Consider the following 20,281-nt stretch of genomic DNA (forward strand, 5'->3'; position numbering starts at 1 on the left):
TAATCATCATCAAATTAATATTGGCTTCTTTACCATTTCTTGGCTACGCAGCGCTGAGTGGGGAGCAGCAGAGAGGAGATACCCCACATCCAAGGTCAGAGAAACCCCAGTAAGATGGTAGGCTCTTGGGGAGGACATCAGAGGGCAGACAGACTGAAACCACAATCACAGAAAAGTAACCAATTTAATCACATGAACCACAACCTTGTCTAACTCAATGAAACTATGAGCCATGCCGCCAAATTGTGTACAGCCACCCAAGACAGACGGGTCATGGTGGAGAATTCTGACAAAATGAGGTCCACTGGAGAAGGGAATGGCAAACCACTTCAGTATTCTTGCCTTGAGAACCCCGTGAATAGTATGAAAAGGTGAAAAAATAGGACACTGAAAGATGAACTCTTCAGGTTGGTAGGTGCCCAATATGCTACTGGAGATCAATGGAAAAATAACTCCAGAAAGAATGAAGAGATGGAGCTAAAGCAAAAACAACACCCACTTGTGGATGTGACTGGTGATGGAAGCAAGCTCTGATGCTGTAAGAGCAATATTGCATAGGAACCTGAAATGATAGGTTCATAAATCAAGGCAAATTGGAAGTGGTCAAATAGGAGATGGCAAGAGTGAATGTGAACATTTTAGGAATCAGAGAACTAAAATGGACTGGAATGGATGAATTTGACTCAGATGATCGTTTTATCTACTACTGTGGGCAAGAATCCCTTAGAAGAAATGGAGTAGCCATCATAGTCAACAAAAGGGTCCGAAATGCGGTACTTGGATGCAATCTCAAAAATGACAGAATGATCTCTGTTTGTTTCCAAGGCAAACCATTCAAAATCACGGTAATCCAAGCCTATGCCCTGACCAGTAATGCTGAAGAAGCTGAACAGTTCTATGAAGACTTGCAAGACCTTCTAGAACTAACACCCCAAAAACATGTCCTTTTCATTATAGGGGACTGGAATGCAAAAGTAGGAAGTCAGGAAACACCTGGAATAACAGGCAAATTTGACCTTGGAGTACAGAATGAAGCAGGGCAAAGGCTAATAGAGTTCTGTCAAGAGAATGCACTGTCAAGAGAATGCAAACACCCTCTTCCAACAACACAAGAGAAGACTCTACACATGGACATCACCAGATGGCCAACACCAAAATCAGACTGATTATATTCTTTGCAGCCAAAGATGGAGAAGCTCTATGCAGTCAGAAAAAATAAGACTGGGAGCTGACTGTGGCTCAGATCATAAACTCCTTATTGCCAGATTCAGACTTAAATTGAAGAAAGTAGGGAAAACCATTAGACCATTTAGGTATGACCTAAATAAATCCCTTGTGATTATACAGTGGAAGTAAGAAATAGATATAAGGGACTAGATCTACTAGAGTGCCTGATGAACTATGGATGGAGGTTTGTGACATTGTACAGGAGACATGGATTAAGACCATCCCCAAGAAAAAGAAATGCACAAAAGCAAAATGGCTGTCTGAGGAGGCCTGACAAATAGCTGTGAAAAGAAGAGAAGCTTAAGGCAAAGGAGAAAAGGAAAGACATACCCATTTGAATGCACAGTTTCAAAGAATAGCAAGGAGAGATAAGAAAGCCTTCCTCAGTGATCAGTGCAAAGAAATAGAGGAAAACAACAGAGTGGAAAAGACTAGAGATCTTTTCAAGAAAATTAAAGATACCAAGGGAATATTTCATGCAAAGATGGGCTTAATAAAGGACAGAAATGGTATGGACCTAACAGAAAGCAGAAGATATTAAGAAGAGATGGCAAGAATACACAGAAGTACTGTACAAAAAAGATCTTCATGACCCAGATAATCACAATGGTGTGATCACTCACCTAGAGCCAGACATCCTGGAATGTGAAGTCAAGTGGGCCTTAGGAAGCATCACTACGAATAAAGCTAGTGGAGGTGATGGAATTCCAGTTGAGCTATTTCAAATCCTAAAAGATGATGCTGTGAAAGTGCTACACTCAATATGCCAGCAAATTTGGAAAACTCAGCAGTGGCCACAGGACTGGAAAAGGTCAGTATTCATTCCAATCCTGAAGAAAGGCAATGCCCATGAATGCTCACACTACCACAAAATTGCACTCATCTCACAGGCTAGTAAAGTAATGCTCAAAATTTTCCAAGCCAGGCTTCAACAATACATGAACCATGAAATTCCAGATGTTCAAGCTGGTTTTAGAAAAGGCAGAGGAACCAGAGATCAAATTGCCAACATCCACTGGATCATCAAAAAAGAAAGAGAATTCTAGAAAAACATCTACTTCTGCTTTATTGACTATGCTGAAGACTTTTACTGTGTGGATCACCACAAACTGGAAAATTCTTCAAGAGATGGGAATACCAGTCCACCTGACCTGCCTCTTGAGAAATCTGTAGGCAGGTCAGGAAGCAACAATTAGAACTGGACAAGGAACAACAGACTGGTTCCAAATAGGAAAAGGATTACGTCAAAGCTGGATATTGTCTTCCTGTTTATTTAACTTATATGCAGAGCACATCATAAGAAACGCTGGGCTGAATGAAGCACAAGATGGAATAGATTGCTGGGAGAAATATCAGTAACCTCAGATATGCAGATGACACCACCCTTATGGCAGAAAGCGAAGAAGAACTAAAGAGCCTCTTGAGGAAAGTGAAAGAGGAGATTGAAAAAGTTGGCTTAAAGCTCAACATTCAGAAAACTAAGATCATGGCATCCAGTCCCATCACTTTATGGCAAATAGATGGGGAAACATTGGAAACAGTGGCTGACTTTATATTTTTGGGCTCCAAAATCACTGCAGATGGTGACTGCAGCCATGAAATTAAAAGACACTTGCTCCTTGGAAGAAAAATCATGACCAACCTTGACAGCCTGTTAAAAAACTGAGACATTACTTTGCCAACAAAGGTCAATCTAGTCAAGGCTATGGTTTTTCCAGTAGTAATGTATGGATGTGAGAGTTGGACTCTAAAGAAAGTTGAGCACCAAAGAATTGATGCTTTTGAATGTAGTGTTGGAAAAGACTCTTAAAGAGTCCCTTGGACCGCAAGGAGATCCAACCAGTCCATCCTAAAGGAGATCAGTCCTGGGCATTCATTGGAAGGACTGATGATGAAGCTGAAACTCCAATACTTTGGACACCTGATGCAAAGAGCTGACTCATTGGAAAAGACCCTGATGCTGGGAAAGATTGAATGCAGGAGAAGAAGGGGATAACAGAGAATGAGATGGTTGGATGGCATCACCGACTCAATGGACATGAGTTGGAGTAAACTCTGGGAGTTGGTGATGGCCAGGGAGGCCTGGCGTGCTGTAGTCCATAAGGTCGCAAAGAGTCGGACATGACTTGAGTGACTGAACTTACCCTGATCCATTTCTTCCTTTTTCTATTTCTCATTTTGTGGCTGTTGTTAGATGAATCATCTAAAAGCAATGTCAAACACTAGTGGAGTGAATTGAAACCCACTGGACTGATAGTCCCTCAGTTTTATGGCAACCAGGAGAAAGAGTTTGAACTCAGCTGCAAGTACTTTCTGTTTCCTTTAACTCTTCCAACGAATGATTGAGCAATCCAGCCAGAGGTGTGTTCTCAGGGGGTGGTCTTCACTATCAGAAAAGCTAACCTATCATTTTATAATCTTCTCTCACAAGTTGTCTTCATACTCCAGAAACTGAATTGCTCTCTACACTCAAAGGGTGCTCTACACGTTTCAGTGTCTATGTTTTTGCTCAAGGTGTTCACTTGAACACAGGAGTGTTTAAACTCTCATTTCCACTTGCTCAGTTTCTTGCATTCTTTTTGATATAAACTATTTCTTAGAGCTTTTCCTGATTTAGCCTCAAGCAGGAAGCAGTCTCTAATGCCTGAAGTATGTTCTCTGAATCTCTTATGTAATAGTTAACAGTTTATAACAAGTATATGTGCACATATCACCCTTATAAAACAGTAAGTTCTAAAAACAGATTTCAATTTTCCCTTTCCTTATAACAATATAACATAACAATAGTTATGGCATATAGGTATTAGATCATTGTCAGATGAATGAATAAAAGAACTGCAATGGGATTAGAGTATAACTAGACTATAGAAAGGACAGCAACCCACTCCAGTATTCTTGCCTGGAGAATTCCATGGACAGAGGAGCCTGGCAGGTCACAAAGAGTTGGACACAACTAAGTGACTAAGTACACAGACTATAAGAAAGCATTTTAAAATGACTTCTTAAAGCCTGTTTTAAAGGCTTTCATTTTTATAGCATTCACAGAAATTAAATGTAGTAGTTGTTGAATGTAAAAATACTATAAATAATGTGTCACTCTGAGGAACCTTGGTGTATGTCTGGCAAGGACCTAGGCACAATATCTTTGTAGTGAATCTCTATTATTTTTTAAAACCCACTATGCATCCCTCCTTATTACAGCATTACAGTATTAATTTGGATTTGGTACACCTTTCCTTTTCAAGTCTCAGTTGCTGTGATTCAGCTGGAGCTGATCCCTTTGTATCTCAACAAAGTATATCCATCCCCTCTGGCTACAAAATTGATTCAGCCATGGGGTATGGGGCCCTGCTACATCAATTAGAGTTAATCTCTGAACTTTTGTTGTAACTATTGCAAAAGAGGCACCAGGCTTATAATAAACCTGGAAACCCAATGTTCAACTTGGTGACAGCTGCAGGAGAATGAAATCTGCACTATGGAAAACAAAGATAAGTAGGGAAAATTTCTGAGAATGTGTTCCAACTTGGATCAAGTTGTGTCTAAAATTAGACTCTACTATTCCCTGTTTTTTTTTCTTTTTTATTCTTTTCTTTTTCTTCCTTTCTAGTTACATGAGTCAATAAATTTCTTTTTGTTTGATCCGGTTTGTAGTAAGCTTCTGTCACTTTGCAACCAAAAGAATTCTAAATAATACAATCTTTAATTCTCACACCAAATCTGCAAGGTAAGCCTTATTTTACCCCCATTTTACTGGTAGAAAACAAACACTGAGTACTGGAGCTTCATAAATATATACAGAAAATTTAAGAAGTCAAAATTGTCCCCTAAAACATTAATAGTATTTACTCACAGGGCTGAAAATAGAAATGACCTAACTTTTTTGTTTTATAAATTTTCTATATTTTCAAAATTTCTGTAATGATTATGTATTAATTTTGTATGAAATAATTATTTTAAAATGTATTGTTATATTGAATATATTTGGGATACTATAAGTATTGTGTTAAAATTTTATTCTTTTAAAATTAGGTCATAAGTGCTCTTCCATGTCATTAAATTTTCCCAAAAACATAATTTTCAATGACTCCAAGTCATTTCTTGCTATTATTTAAACAATTCCCTAATATTGGGCCTTTATCTTGTTAAAAATTGTTTTTGCCATAAGAGTGTTGTAGTGAAAACATTTTATTACATAAATAAACACTTCTTCACATCACAGATTAATTCCTTAGATTAAATTTTGGAATTATTTTGAGTTAAAACGTATGAAGTTTTTAAAAACTCTTTATAGATGCATATGGCTAAAATGTCCTGTATTTAGACTTCCATTAGAATTGTGAGATAACTTTCTTTTTTTCACATTCTCACCAACACTGGATAGTACCACTAATTTTTACTTACCTATTCCAGAAATTAAAATTAACACTCTATTATTTTAAAATTTTGGGCTTCCCAGGTGGCTCAGTGCTAAAGAATCCACCTGCCAACGTAAGAGACACTGGTTTGATCCCTGATCGGGAAGATCCCCTGGAGAAGGAAATCACAATCCACTTCAGTATTCTTGCCTGAGAAATCCTATGGACAGAGCAGCCTAGCAGGCTACAGCCCACAGGGTCACAAAAGAGTCAATCATGACATAGCAACTAAACAACAACAATTTTAAAATTTGAAGTTACTGTTGACTATTATAGCAATTATCATTGCTGAGTTGTAATAGTTTTATGCTTCTCAACCACTTGTAAATCTCATTTTACAAAATGTCTATTAATGTTCTTTCCCTATTTTTCATTAGGGTATTTATCTTTGTCTTCAAATATTAACTCCTTTCTCTCAACTTTACCACATGCCTGAAAATTTTTAGATACAAAGTAAAAATAATTTTTCACACAATTATTTGGTGTTTTTTTACTACTATGTTTAGAAAGTCTTTTTTCTTCTGAAAAGCTGGTCCATTAGTTTAGTTCAGTTGCTCAGTCGTGTCCGACTCTTTGAGACCCCATGGACTGCAGCACACGAGGCTTCCCTGGCCATCACCAACTCCCGGAGCTTACTCAAACTCATGTCCATTAAGTCAGTGATGGCATCCAACCATCTCATCCTTTGTCGTCCCCTTCTCCCACCTTCAATCTTTCCCAGCATCAGGGTCTTTTCTAATGAGTCAGCTCTTCATATCAGGTGGCCAAAGTATTGTAGTTTCAGCTTCAGCATCAGTCCTTCCAATGAACATTTAGGACTGATTTCCTTTAGGATGGACTGGTTGGATCTCCTTGTAGTCCAAGGGATTCTCAAGAGGCTTCTCCAACACCACAGTTCAAAAACATCAATTCTTTGGCACTCAGCTTTCTTTATAGCCCAACTCTCAAAAACCATAGCTTTGACTAGACGGACCTTTGTCAGCAAAGTAATGTCTGCTTTTTAATATGCTGTCTAGGTTGGTCATAGCTTTTCTTTTTTTTTTTTTTCTTTTTTTTTTTTCATAGCTTTTCTTCCAAGGAGCAAGTGTCTTTTAATTTCATGGCTGCAGTCACCATCTGCAGTGATTTTGGAGCCCAAAAAAATAAAGTCAGCCACTGTTTCCATTGTTTCCCCATCTATTTGTCATGAAGTGATGTGACCAGATGCCACGATCTTCATTTTTTCAATGTTGAGTTTTAAGCCAACTTTTTCACTCTCCTCTTTCACTTTCATCAAGAGGCTCTTTAGTTCTTCGCTTTCTGCCATAAGGGTGGTGTCATCTGCACATCTGAGGTTATTGATATTTCTCCTGGCAATCTTGATTCCAGCTTGTGCTTCATCCAGTCCAGCATTTCTCGTGATGTACTCTGCACATAAGTTAAATAAGCAGGGTGACAATGTGCAGCCTTGACGTACTCCTGTCCCAATTTGGATCCAATCCGTTGTTCCATGTCCAGGTCTAACTGTTGCTTCTTGACTTGCGTACAGATTTCTCATGAGGCAGGTCAGGTGGCCTGGTATTCATCTCTTGAAGAATAATATATTTCTTTGATTGATTATATTTATATTTCAATATATATTCAATATATTATTTGAATAACATATTCAAAAATAAAAATATATTTCTTTGAAATATAATAATAATTTGTACATTTCTCTTCAACCTGTTACTGCCATAACTCAAATTTCCATCACCTTTTTATTCTTCCTTTTATATTTAAATCTTCATAATCCCATCTATTGCAGTAGCTTCTTATCTCTTAGCTACCTCCTGGCTGCATTCTAATTCTTTTTTTTCAGGGAAATCAAAGTAATCTTTTACATGTGTTAATCTGACTGGATCTTTCTCCAGTTTAAAAATCCCCTTGATTTCCCATGTCCTTAGGGTAAAAACTAAAACTCTTAACTTTATGCAATGTGGCATTTGTCTAACTCTCCAGTCACTGATCTCATGACACTTCTCTTTGACTTCCATATGTAGTAATAGTGGACATCTTTCTGAAGATAGCATTCACATGGACTTACCTTGCCTGTCACGAGCTTTTGACTGTTTTCCCTCCTACCTACACCTAGCTAACTAAAATTCTTGCAGTCTTAACTAAAGTACAGTTTCCTCTAATACATCCTCTCTGATTCCCTAAGTACATTTGTAACTATAAACAATAGCTAACTTCTACAATACACTGAGTATGATCAGCCACCCAAAATGGCTGTTCTCTTGCTTTCTGTACATCCCTGTTCTACGAGTCCCTGCCTCACCTATATCTTACTCACCTGACTGACCTTCCCTCTTAATCATAGTGCCTAATCAATAAATGCCTATACACACACCACCCACCTCCAGCCCCAGCCAGTGGTTGTCCTTATCTTTAGATCAGAACCATCACCACTATGATGGTTTATCAAAGGGATGTGCCCCTCTGCTGGTTTCCCTGAAATCAATTCCCTCTATAACTGGTAACCTCCCTCTCCATCCCCACCTTCCTGTTCCCATCTCTATATCTGTCCCACATAGTAGCGTATCATTCCAGAAACTTTCTTCAGATGTGTAAGATTTCCCCGGTCCATTAAACCAGCAGTCTCTTTTGCTGACTCTCAGTTCTTTCTTCAGTCTTGAGGTTTGGCAAATACAAGGCTTACAGGTCTGTCAGGTGCAGTCCAATAGACTGTAATCTCTATGAGGGCAGGGATAATATCTGACTTCCTCAACACTATACTCTCAGTTCTTTTTTTTTTTCTATACTCTCAGTTCTATATGAAACTGATAAATAGGATGTATTTAAAGAGGGCTTCCCAGGTGGCTCAGTGATAAAGAATTCACCTGCCAATGCAGGAGACGTGGGTTTGATCCTTGGCTCAGGAGGATACCCTGGAGAAGGAAATAGCAAGCCACTCTAGTATTCTTGTCTGGAGAATCCCATGGACAGAGGAGCCTGGTGGGCTACAGTCGCAAGAGTTGGACATGACTTAGTGACTAAACAACAACAACATATGTCAAAAAGAGACAATTATTTTACCAGTGCTATACTATTTTAATGAGTATAGCTTTATTTTGTTATTGTTCACTTGCTCACTCATGTCCAACTCTTTGTGACCCCATGGATTACAGCATGCCAGGCTTCGCTGTCCTTCACTATCTCCTTGAGTTTGCTCAAACTCATGACAATTGGTTCAATAATGCCATCCAACCATCTCATCCTCTGTCACCCCCTTTTCCTCCTGCCCTCAATCTTTCAGGATCTTTTCCAAAGCAGTGGAGCATCCGTTTCAGCATCAGTCCTTCCAATGAATATTCAGGGCTAATTTCCTTTAGGGTTGACTGGTTTGATCTTGCAGTCCAAGGGATTGGCAAGTCTTCTCTGGCACCACAGTTCAAAAGCATCAATTCTTCGGCACTCAGACTTTATGGTCCAACTCCCACATTCATATATGACTACTGATAAAACCATAGTTTTGACTATATGAACATTTGTCAATGAAGTGATCTCTGAGTCTCAGTATACATTCACTGTAATACATCAACAAGCTAAATGACACACCCATAGGACTATGACAGTTTCAGGGTAGGAATGGTAGGAATTTTTCCACATAAATGACCTTGTGTACATGCTCAAGTCACTTCAGTCATGTTTGACTCTTTGCAACCCCATGGACTATAGTTCTTCAGACTCTTCTGTCCAGGGGATTTTCCTGTCAAATATATTGGAATGGGTCGCCATTTCCTCCAAGAAATCTTCCTGACTCAGGGATTGAACCCACATTTCCTGTCTCTCCTGCACTGCCAGGCAGATTCTTTACCTGCTGAGCCACCTGGGAATGGGTTCCAAGGTGAACCATGAAAAACCAAAAAGTGGGGAGTGGCTCAGTCCCTGGAAATCTCCACCCCTTCTACAAAATAGTTGGAATAATCCTCCCACTCATTAGCCTATGAAATTACCCAGTCCATAAAAGCTAACCACACTATTTCAAGGCTGCACTCATCTGAGATGCCCCACACTATGGAGTCTGTTTCTCTCTAGATAAATCCACTTCTTATTTACCACTTTATCTCTCACTGAATTCTTTCTGAGATGAGACATCAAGAATGTGAACCTTATTAAGTACTGAAACCAGGTGTGTGATCTCTGTTAGAAGAGGTTTTGACCAGGTTCAAGTCCAATCTGAGTTACAGTTTCACTAATATGTTATTAACTAAAGCCCATACTTTATTCAGATTTCCTTCATTTTTACTTACTGTTTTCTTTTCCCTGTTCCAGGATACCATATTATATTCAGTATTGGTTACAATGGTTTCTCAAACTTTTCTTGGTTTTGATGACTTTGAAAGTTTTGAGAATTATTGGTGAGATATTTTATAGAATGTCCTTCCACTAAGATTTGATGTTTTCCTCATCATTAGATTTGGGTAATGTGTTTTGGGGAGGAATGCCACAGAGCAAAAGTGTCATTTTCATCACATCTTATCAAGGATACATATTACCAACATGGTCACTTGGCTACAGGTCATGTTAGTTAGGCTTCTCCACTATTAAGTTACTTTTTTCATTCTCCTTTTCCATACTCTACTCTTTGAAAGAAACTCCCTTATATTTCTGAGAGTTTTTTATGTAAGTGAGGGTTGATTTTAGCATTTCTATACTATTTTAAAGTATAGAGTAGACAGTCCCCAAAATAGTTGCCAGTTATAAAATCATCAGTGAGAAATGTGAGCACTCCATAAACAATGTCCAAGGAAATCTAATGTTCTCAATCTCATGTTACAAAAATATACTTTCCTTGTTGTGGCTTAGCAGTATTTGTATAATTTCTGGGGCTACTGAAATTGTGACCCCAATATTTTATGATTTTACAAAATTAGAACAGAAACTCAGGGCAAATGCCAGATTATAAGTTCCATGGAAAACTACTCTGAATAAAATTTGATTGTTTAAAGCAATGATCTTGTATATGGCAAAAAGCAGCCTACCCAGCTCTGTATCTATTGCGTTTATTGCCATAGATTACTTGACTTTTCACCAAATATTTTAGTTACTATTATTAGTTATCTGTTGCTAGTAAGAAATTACCCCCACAACTTAGTGGCTTAAACAACAAGCATTCATTGTCTCAGTTTTTGTGGATATAGAATGTGGACATGGCTTAACTGGGTCCTCCCCTTCAGAGTCTCATGCAAGGCTGCAGCCAAGGTGTCAGTCAGGGCTGCAGTCATCTCAAGATTCAGCTGAGGGAGAATCAGCTTCCAAGCTCACTCCTTGGTTGCTGGCAGCATTCAGTTCCTTGTGGGCTACTGGACTCAACAGGAAGACTTCAGTTTTGTTCTGACTTTTGACCAGAGGTCACCTTCCATTCCTTGCCATGTGAGCTTCTCCAATATGACAGCATGTTTTCCATGTGAGTAACCCAGGAAGGCAAGAGAAAGAAGGAGCACAAGGCAGCAAGAGCTAACAAGATGGAAGTAACAGTATTGGATAATTTTGTGGAAATGATACTCCATCATTTTTGCTGAATTTTATTTATTAGGAGACAGTCACTAAGTCTAGGTTACACACTGGGAGAAGGGATGACACAACAGTGTGAATATCAAAAGGCAGAAACTATTGGGAACTACATCAGAAGGTGCCTATGACATCATGCTGGGGATGTTCCTCTAGGGGAGGATTATCCCCATCTTGTTCAGCAAAGAAATGACCATATGACTTGCTTTGACTCAGGAAATCTAGATAGAAATGACATACTTTATTAGGTTTTAAAGCTTTTAAAATCCAGTTACGAAAACTGTTTCAGAGAGGCAGGTACTTCTGGGAAAGTGGAGGGAGAAGCTTGGCAAGTCCTCTCCCCCAAAAGAAAGCAAGAACAAAAAGCTTTGAAAAAATAAAAATCCCAATTATGAAAATCAACCAAAGGTATACAGTTAACCAAGAAACATCTCCTCAAGAAAAACTACTGAAACTTGGGTAAGGAACCCATGACATTTTAAGGAACCCATGACATAGGAACCTATGACATTTTATCCTGGGGCTACTCCTACACCTACCTCAGGGCAGGCAAACCATGCAAATCATCTACTTTACTGTGGAAGTAGACTACTTGACTTGTACAGAGTGGAAAATTCCCACATCCAGGGCAATGTCAAAAACAATAGTGAACTTTGTGACAAACAGTCAGGAGAGACAATATCACAGGAAGTCTTAAGCTGTGAGTTAAGTTTAGGGCAAGCAATAGACAAACCAGTCAGAAATTTAATGGGGAGAAATTAAGAATGAGACAAATTTCCTCATACTAAACATAAAAAATAACCCAAAATGAACTATAGACCTAAATATAATAAAAACATAAAACCTCTAGAGGGAAACAGAATCTTCATGACCTTAAGTTAGACAAAAAGTTCTTAGATGTGACACCAAAAGCATAATTCATAAAATAATAATGGATTCTGTAAAAATTTTTAAGTTTTCATGCTTCAAAAGACACTTTAAGAAAATAAAAAGACAAGACACAGACTGGGAGAAAATATCTTTCATTTATATATTTGAAAAAGATTTTATCCAGAATATATAAAGAGCTCTTGAAATTCAATAAGACAACTACAAAAAATGGTAAAGAATCTGAATAGATACTTCATCAAAGATACAGTTAATAAGCAAATGAAAAGATGCTAAACCACATCAGAGTTTTGAACTAGAAAATATAAATTAAAATTGCAATGAACTACCACTCTGTACCTATTGAAATGGCTATAATAAAAAAGACAAACAATAATAAGCATTTGCAAAGCAATGGAGAAAGTGGAACTCTCATATGTTCCTGGTGGGAACATAAAATGGCAAGTTACTCTATAAAAGTTTGGCAGTTGCTTAATAAGTTACTCATGGATTTATGACACAACTTAGCAAATCTACTCCCAGGTATCTAACCAAGAGAAAACATACGTCCATACAAATACTGTGTGTTTATGTACACAAGAGCTTTACGTGTAATAGCTAAAAAAACAAAAACCTTGTGTGAAACAACACAAATGTTCATCAACTGGTGAATAGATTAAAAAAACTTCAATGTATCCATACAATGGAAAACTGTTTAGGAATAAAAGTAAATAAACTACGGATATACACTGCAACACAGACGAGTCTCAAAAATATGTCAAGTAAAATAAGTCAGACACAGAAGATCACATATTGCATGTTTCCATTTATATGGAATGTCCATAAAAGGCAAATTAGACAGAAAGCAGATTAAGTTTTGCCTAGGGCCAGGAGTAGGAATAGGAATTTGCTGCATATGGGGATGGGAGATGTTCCAGGGGTGATGGAATGTTCTTAAACTGGATTGCAGTGATCAGCTGCATAACTCTATAAATTTGGTTAAAGTCAGAAGCAAAAGGCAAAGGAGAAAAGGAAAGATATAGCCAGCTGAAAGAAGAGTTCCAAAGAATAGCAAGGAAAGATAAGTCTTTCTCAGTGATCAATGCAAAGAAATAGGGGAAAACAATGGAAAGGGAAAGACTAGAGATCTCTTCAAGAAAATAAGAGATACCAAGAGAACATTTCATGCAAAGATGGGCACAAAAAAGGACAGAAATAGTACTGACCTAACAGAAGCAGAAGATATTAAGAGGTGGCAAGAATACACAGAGGAACTATATAAAAAAGATCTTAATGACCCAGAAAATCACAGTGATGTGATGACTCACCTAGAGCCAGACATCCCAGAATATGAAGTCAAGTGTGCCTTAGGAAGCATCACTATGAACAAAGCTAGTGGAGGTGATGGAATTCCAGCTGAGCTATTTCAAATCCTAAAAGATGATGCTGTGAAAGTGCTGCACTCAATATGCCAGCAAATCTGGAAAACTCAGCAGTGGCCACAGGACTGGAAAAGGTCAATTTTCTTCCCAATTCCAAAGAAAGGCAATGCCAACGAATGTTCAAACTATCGCACAATTGCATTCAGCTCACAAACTAGCAAAGTAATGCTCAAAATTCTCCAAGCCAGGCTTCAACAGTATGTGAACTGAGAATTTCCAGATGTTCAAGATGGATATAGAAAAGGCAGAGGAACCAGAGATCAAATTGTCAGCATTCATTGGATCATAGAAAAAGCAAGAGAATTTCAGAAAAAACCTACTTCTGCTTCATTGACTAATGCCAAAGCCTTTGACTGTGTGGATCACAACAAACTGTGGAAAATTCTTCAAGAGATGGGAATACCAGGCCACCTTGCCTCCCTCCTGAAAAATCTGTATGCAGGTCAAGAAGCAACAGTTAGAACTGGACATGGAACAATGGACAGTTTCCAAATTGGAAAAGGAGCACATCAAGGCTATATATTGTCACCTGCTTATCTAACTTATATGCAGAGTACATCATGCGAAATGCCAGGCTGAATGAAGCACAAGCTGGAGTCAAGATTTCAGAGAGAAATATCAATAACCTTATATATGCAGATGACACCACCCTTATGGCAGAAAGTGAAGAAGAACTAAAGTGACTCCTGATGAAAGTGAAAGAAGAGAGTGAAAAAGTTGGCTTAAAACTCAACATTCAAAAAAGTAAGATCATGGCATCTGGTCCCATCACTTCATAGCAAACAGATGAGGAAACAATGGAAACAGTGACAGATTCTATTTTCTTGGTTTCCAAAATCACTGCAGATGGTGACTCCAGCCATGAAATTAAAAGACACCTGCTCCTTGGAAGAAAAGCTATGACAAACCTACAGAGCATATTAAAAAGCAGAGACATTACTTTGCCAACAAAGGTCCATCTGGTCAAGGCTATGGTTTTCCAGTAGTCATGCATGGATGCGAGACCTGGATCAAAAAGAAAGTTGAGCACCGAAGAACTGATGCTTTTGAACTGTGGTGTTGGAGAAGACTCTTCAGAGTCCCTTGGACTGCAAGGAGATCCAACCAGTCAATCCTAAAGGAAACAAACCCTGAATATTCATTGGAAGGGCTGACGATGCATCTGAAGCTCTAATAATTTGGCCACCTGATGTGAAGAGATGACTCATTAGAAAAGACCCCAGTGCTGGGAAAAACTGAAGGCAGGAGGAGATGGGGGCAATAGAGGATGAGATGCTTGGATGGCATCACTGACTGGATGGACATTGAGTTTGTGAAAGCTCCAGGAGTTGGTGATGGACACGGAAACCTGGTGTGCTGCAGTTCATGGGGTCGCAGAGTCAGACATGACTGAGCGACTAAACCGAAGTGACTGCACTGTACGTTTAGAATGGGTACATTTATGGTATGGAAATTATACCTCAATAAAGATATTTTAAAAAAGAAAAAGGTCTGTGTATGGGTCAAGTCTCTTTCTCTGTGTCAAGATGACCAGTTGCATTCCAGATAAACCTGTCTCAATAACCTGGGTCCCAAAATGAAGACACATGTGGAGGAGAGCTGCAGGCAAGCAAAATGGACGTGAACCAGAAAACAACCTTTGTTGCTGTGAACCACCGAGATTCAGGAATTATATTTTTTATTTTATTTTTCAGGAATCATATTTTATCATAGCATAGCAGTCTATCCTGAATGACACATTTATCTTTCTAAAAAATAAAATGTATTATGATATATTTCTGCTAAATTCTTTAGTGAAGAATTTCCATTTAAGGAGTAAAATTATTACTAAATGTGTTTTCTCAAGTGTTATAACTTTATGGTTTTTTTTTAATTAAAAATACAAAATCTTTGGTAGCAACTGTTTTATGCAACTCTAATAAATCAGATGACAAAATTATTTATATGTATTTGCACAGCACTTTACTTAGTGATGGGGATATCCTGATGTGTAGAAAAGACATGGCTCCTACCTTCAAAGTTTATAGTTGGAAGAATATTTATCTGTATGCTTGTGTAATCTATTTAAATGGATTATAATTTTATTTCTATGTCAGTTCCTTTTTTAAAATGAAGAGATTAGATGATCATCTTTTTTAGCCTAAACTTCCAAAACTATCACTTTTGACTTAGCAGATAATTTTTAAAGTGCATTATTTTAATTTGCAGTCATTTTTAATTTCTACCAGCAGGTGGAACCCTTTAGATTTGTTTCTCTAACTTAAACACAGCAATAAATAAGCCTTTGTGATTTCAATTTTAAGAATTATTTTTTACTTAATATTTATTTATAGAACTGAAGTTAATATAGTAGACAAGAATAATCATTCTACATTTACTCAAAAAGTCTCTACATTAATGGAATCCACAACAGCCTATTCAATTAAAGTTATAAGTTGACAGATATTTTTTCATAGAACACTTGTCATGGGGTAAATGTTTAACAGAGACTTTGTATATTCAACGGGGAAAAAAAAATCTGTATGAGCTAAAATTCAAAAGGATTCTATCCTCCAGAATGGGGATTGGTAAACTTTTGGAAAGAATAAATAGTTTAAGCGTTGTGGGTCATAAGGTCTCTGTCTAAAGTACTCTAGCTTACTACTGTAGCCCACAAGCAGCCAAAGACAGTGAGCAAGGTTGTGTTCCAATAATATTTTATATGCAAGAAGCGGGTAGTTGCCCTTATAGCAGACCATCAGAATCTCCTATAAGGCTTGTTAAAGCGCAGATTGTTAGACCTCATTTCTAGAGTTCCTGACTAGGCAGGTCTCTGGAGGAAATCAGAAATCTGTATTTCTAACAAGTTTCCTGATGACCTTGATGCTGCTAGTCGCAGAAATACATCTTACTCAGGAACCCCTACTAAGACTGTATTTCATCATTTCTGCTCCCTTGTTTCTGTAACATCGAAAAGAGCTAAAACAGACTTTTCTTAACATGGGCACTGTAAGATTTCCTAGAGAGGTCATTTGCCAGTGAAAAATGTTGAATAGTGGAAAGTAAGGTTATGTTGTAACCTATCTAAATCAATTATCACCATTTATTATGACGATGTGGTATTCTGTATTTGAGGATGATGCTATAGAAAATACATCCTGCAGAGGATGACAGACTGAAAATCTGCTGGTATTAGTATGAGAAGGTGGGAAAACAAGCACCTACTACTCAGGCAAACAGTGCTTTAAATCTTGACACAATTCCTGTATTTTTAATGCACATTTTTACATAGTTAAAGGCATGGCACACATTTAATTTTGTACTATGCTTTTTTAAGCTTAGTGATCAGAATAATTTCCCCTTCGATAATAAACACTGTAAACATTTTTAATGGATATGCAATATTACATTATATACATACATAATCATATTTGAAAACCATTCTCACCACCTCCATAATTCTTGAATATTTATATTATCCTCAGTCTGTGTTAGAAGTAACCTTGCAAGTGCAAAAGTATGCCATCATTTCAGATTTCCTTCAAAAACAATTAATAGAAGTAGAATTTCTGGATTTTTTTGACTTGATAGATACTGGAATTATTTTAGTTATAACTTTACCCATATTGTGTTCAAGATCCAACCTCACCATACCCTATTTAGTATGGGTCATTCCAGCTTGTTTTTTAAATTTATATATAAAACAGAAAGTACCTGGAATTGGTTCAATTTTCCATATCATATTAGAAAAGTGACTGTTTATCCCTTCTGTCTCCTGCATCAATCCCTTGTCCCGCTCATCTTTGCCTCATTCCCGAGCCCTCCATAGTCTCACATGCACAAAAAAATACAACTGCAAGACACATGTACGTATCTCTGCAAATGTGCAGAGCAAAAGCCTTACCCAAGGGCAAAACCACAGCAGAGTGTGACACTCCAAAGAATGGTAAAGGGACAGAGCTTGCCAGCTTGTGGCAGCCTCTACTCTGAGCACAGAACAGCTTGAGTCAAGTCAAGGTTGCTAGGTAGAAGCAAAAAAGCAGAAGGAAAAGATTGACTGAGCTTCTACACGAAGCCACAGATACACTTTCATGGCTATTGTAGCCCTCGCCCCCCAAAATTTTCCCCTAAAGATTAACTGGAGAAGAGACAAACTTTACAAGTGTCTGCTCTGTTTGGCTTTGAAAATAGTACACAGTAAGTTTATGGAGAAAACCTAAAAGACTCTTAATGTCAGGAAAAATAAAAACTCAGAAGTATTCTGTGCTGATAGGCAACTGAAGATCAGATGAGAAGGAAGGTGCTCCTGAAGATGCCAGGACTGATATATGCCAACCTATGCCAAATTCTCCCTCTAACCCCAGACCCAAAGGCTTGGCATTTTACAAGTTCCATGGATCTTGAACTCAACACTGGGAGAACACTAGTATAATTCCAAAGTGACTGTGTTTCCACCACTCAGTAGAATGAGATCTCAAATTTGAAATTAAATTCAATAGAGAAATAAGAGATGAAAGTTAAATTTATTGCAAACTGGCTGTGTGAACTAAGACTCAAACCCAAACTCCTGTCATTTTTTGATACTCTACTACCAGGTATGGCACCAATCACTACAGCCTCTTCTCTGTATGGAAAGGATATTTAAAATTGATGACAGATAAAACAGGTTAAAAACATGTCTACACAGTATGAATGTTTTCCAATACTGGCTTTATTGTTGAAAATAATATTGTACCATGTGTTCAATTGAGCTGATGGTTAAAGGAAGCCCAAATAGTTGATCTACAAGCTCTCTGTAATCATATCCTTGACAGCTTGACCAAACTTATACAGAAAAACAGCAGCAGACCCAAGTTTCTGTATTTATATTTCTTGCTTGAACTTCATGATGAAAAACATAAAACTGTTCTGAGTTATTTTAACATTAAACACATTCGTCCTTGGAATTGGAAAATGCTAATGATTTCCTATGCCCATATGCTGAATAAAATTAAAAGTAAACAGAGATAGCATATTTTGGGAATTGCTACTATAGTCATCAAACCAATTAAAAACTCATTTCAAGGTGGCTATTATAGTGGTATTTGTTGCTATTTATATGTCTGAGGCAAAGACACATATGTAGTGGTATATTAATCTACATATATTAACAATATGTAAAGAACCAAGAAATCTTATTCATTTCATAATGCAAAAATCGGTTCTTAAAGCCTAAAATTTTCAGAATTAACATCATAAGGAAGAAGTCCTTTCCACATTATCATAAGTTTAACATTTTCAAATAAAATTACATGTAAGGTCATAAAAGTACAATACATTAAGAATAATAATGTTTGACTCTTCTGACTCATACCTATTTGAGTCTTCATTTATTTGCTCAGATTGCCATAGCATAAAAGGCTATTGAAGAATTAATAGTATAGTCTGCCCTAGACAATAGCATCGTTTACTATTTCTAACATATTTATCAATTTAGAAAGAGTAAAAATTAAATGCTTTTACACTTGATCTTAGCCAAAAGGCCAAGAAGCGATAAATTAAATGCTTTTGTTCCAGCCTTACACTTATTATGCTGAATGCGATCCTAAAATATTTTATAGAATAAAACTTTTCTAGAAAGTTCCTTGGCCAATTAAGGTTTTCCTATGGTTTACAATTGTTCTCATATATTCAAGAATTTTGTCTTTTCAACCACAGGAAATGGTGTATGTACACTATTCTTTATATCTTTTAACTGTTACAGATTTCTTTAGGTTTGAGCCCTACCTTGTGCCTAGAATATCTCACTTTACATTTTAGGAAGCTTTACACATAGTCCCATCTTTTCCTTGAAAACACGTTAACCACGGGGTACCAAAAGAATTATTTAAATAAAATCAAGGTAAAATTATTGAATAGCACGTGGGAGGCAAAGTGCATTATTTGCTATCATGCTTACAACTGCCCCAAGCCCACGAACGGTGGTCATCCTCGCCCTGAGTCTGAGAAGGGATGGATGTAAGAAGCTTCTCTTCGTCTCAAGCTCCTGCAGGATACTCATAACAGCTATGGTGACATTCCTACCTCATAAAACCAGGATCCTCCCCAGAGGAAGTCTTGCTCTTGGATCCTGGGTTTTGGCCCAAGGCATACCTGAAACCCCACGTGCACTTCCTGATTCCACGTCGTCCTGCATTTTCTACAGCCCCCCATGAGCGGTGTTTACACCATGGAAAGGAATGAGGCAGTCTCAGCGGCCAGCAGATTTGCCTTTCCAATAGATGGCTGTGACTCCTTGCCTTGCCTGGTTTAAAACCATTACACTGAATTCACCACCCATACGCAGTCTAGGGCACCAAGGATTGAGATTTTTGTATATGTAATAGTTACACAAGGAGAAGCATTCTTCCTTATTGGAGTTTTTTGTTTGATCAATCTTTTGACTTGTTTGTGGTCTCTTTGTCTTGGGCTTTAAGGGAAACACCTCCTTGCTGGAGGAAGGTCTGTGGCACTTTGAGTGCCTGTCACGCCCACAACCCCATTCTGGTTGAAGCTACTACATCTACAAACATATTTTGAAGAAATCTGCCTGTGTCACCTCTCACTATGTGAAAAAGAACCTCTAAATCTCAGTGGCATTTACTTAGTTCATTCATCAGTGATTTGACTAGAGGTTGACCAGTCTAGAAAGGGCTAGTAACCCAGCCGGGGCAACTTATGCTCTGCACGTCTCTCTTTCCTGAATCTGGTGAGCTGGTTAGGCCTATTTTTTCTATGGCAATGGCAGAAGTGCACAAAGATCATTAAAAAAAAAAGCAAGTCCTCTTGACTTAG

General features: G+C 37.8%; 1 pseudogene; it reads right to left on the minus strand.

The window, feature by feature from the left end:
- Positions 1-18,825: 18,825 nt before the first annotated feature.
- Positions 18,826-19,002, minus strand: LOC122676293 (annotated as a pseudogene).
- Between the last annotated feature and the right edge of the window lie 1,279 nt (positions 19,003-20,281).

The sequence above is a fragment of the Cervus elaphus genome, chromosome 19, assembly GCF_910594005.1.
Source record: "Cervus elaphus chromosome 19, mCerEla1.1, whole genome shotgun sequence".
NCBI lineage: Eukaryota > Metazoa > Chordata > Mammalia > Artiodactyla > Cervidae > Cervus > Cervus elaphus.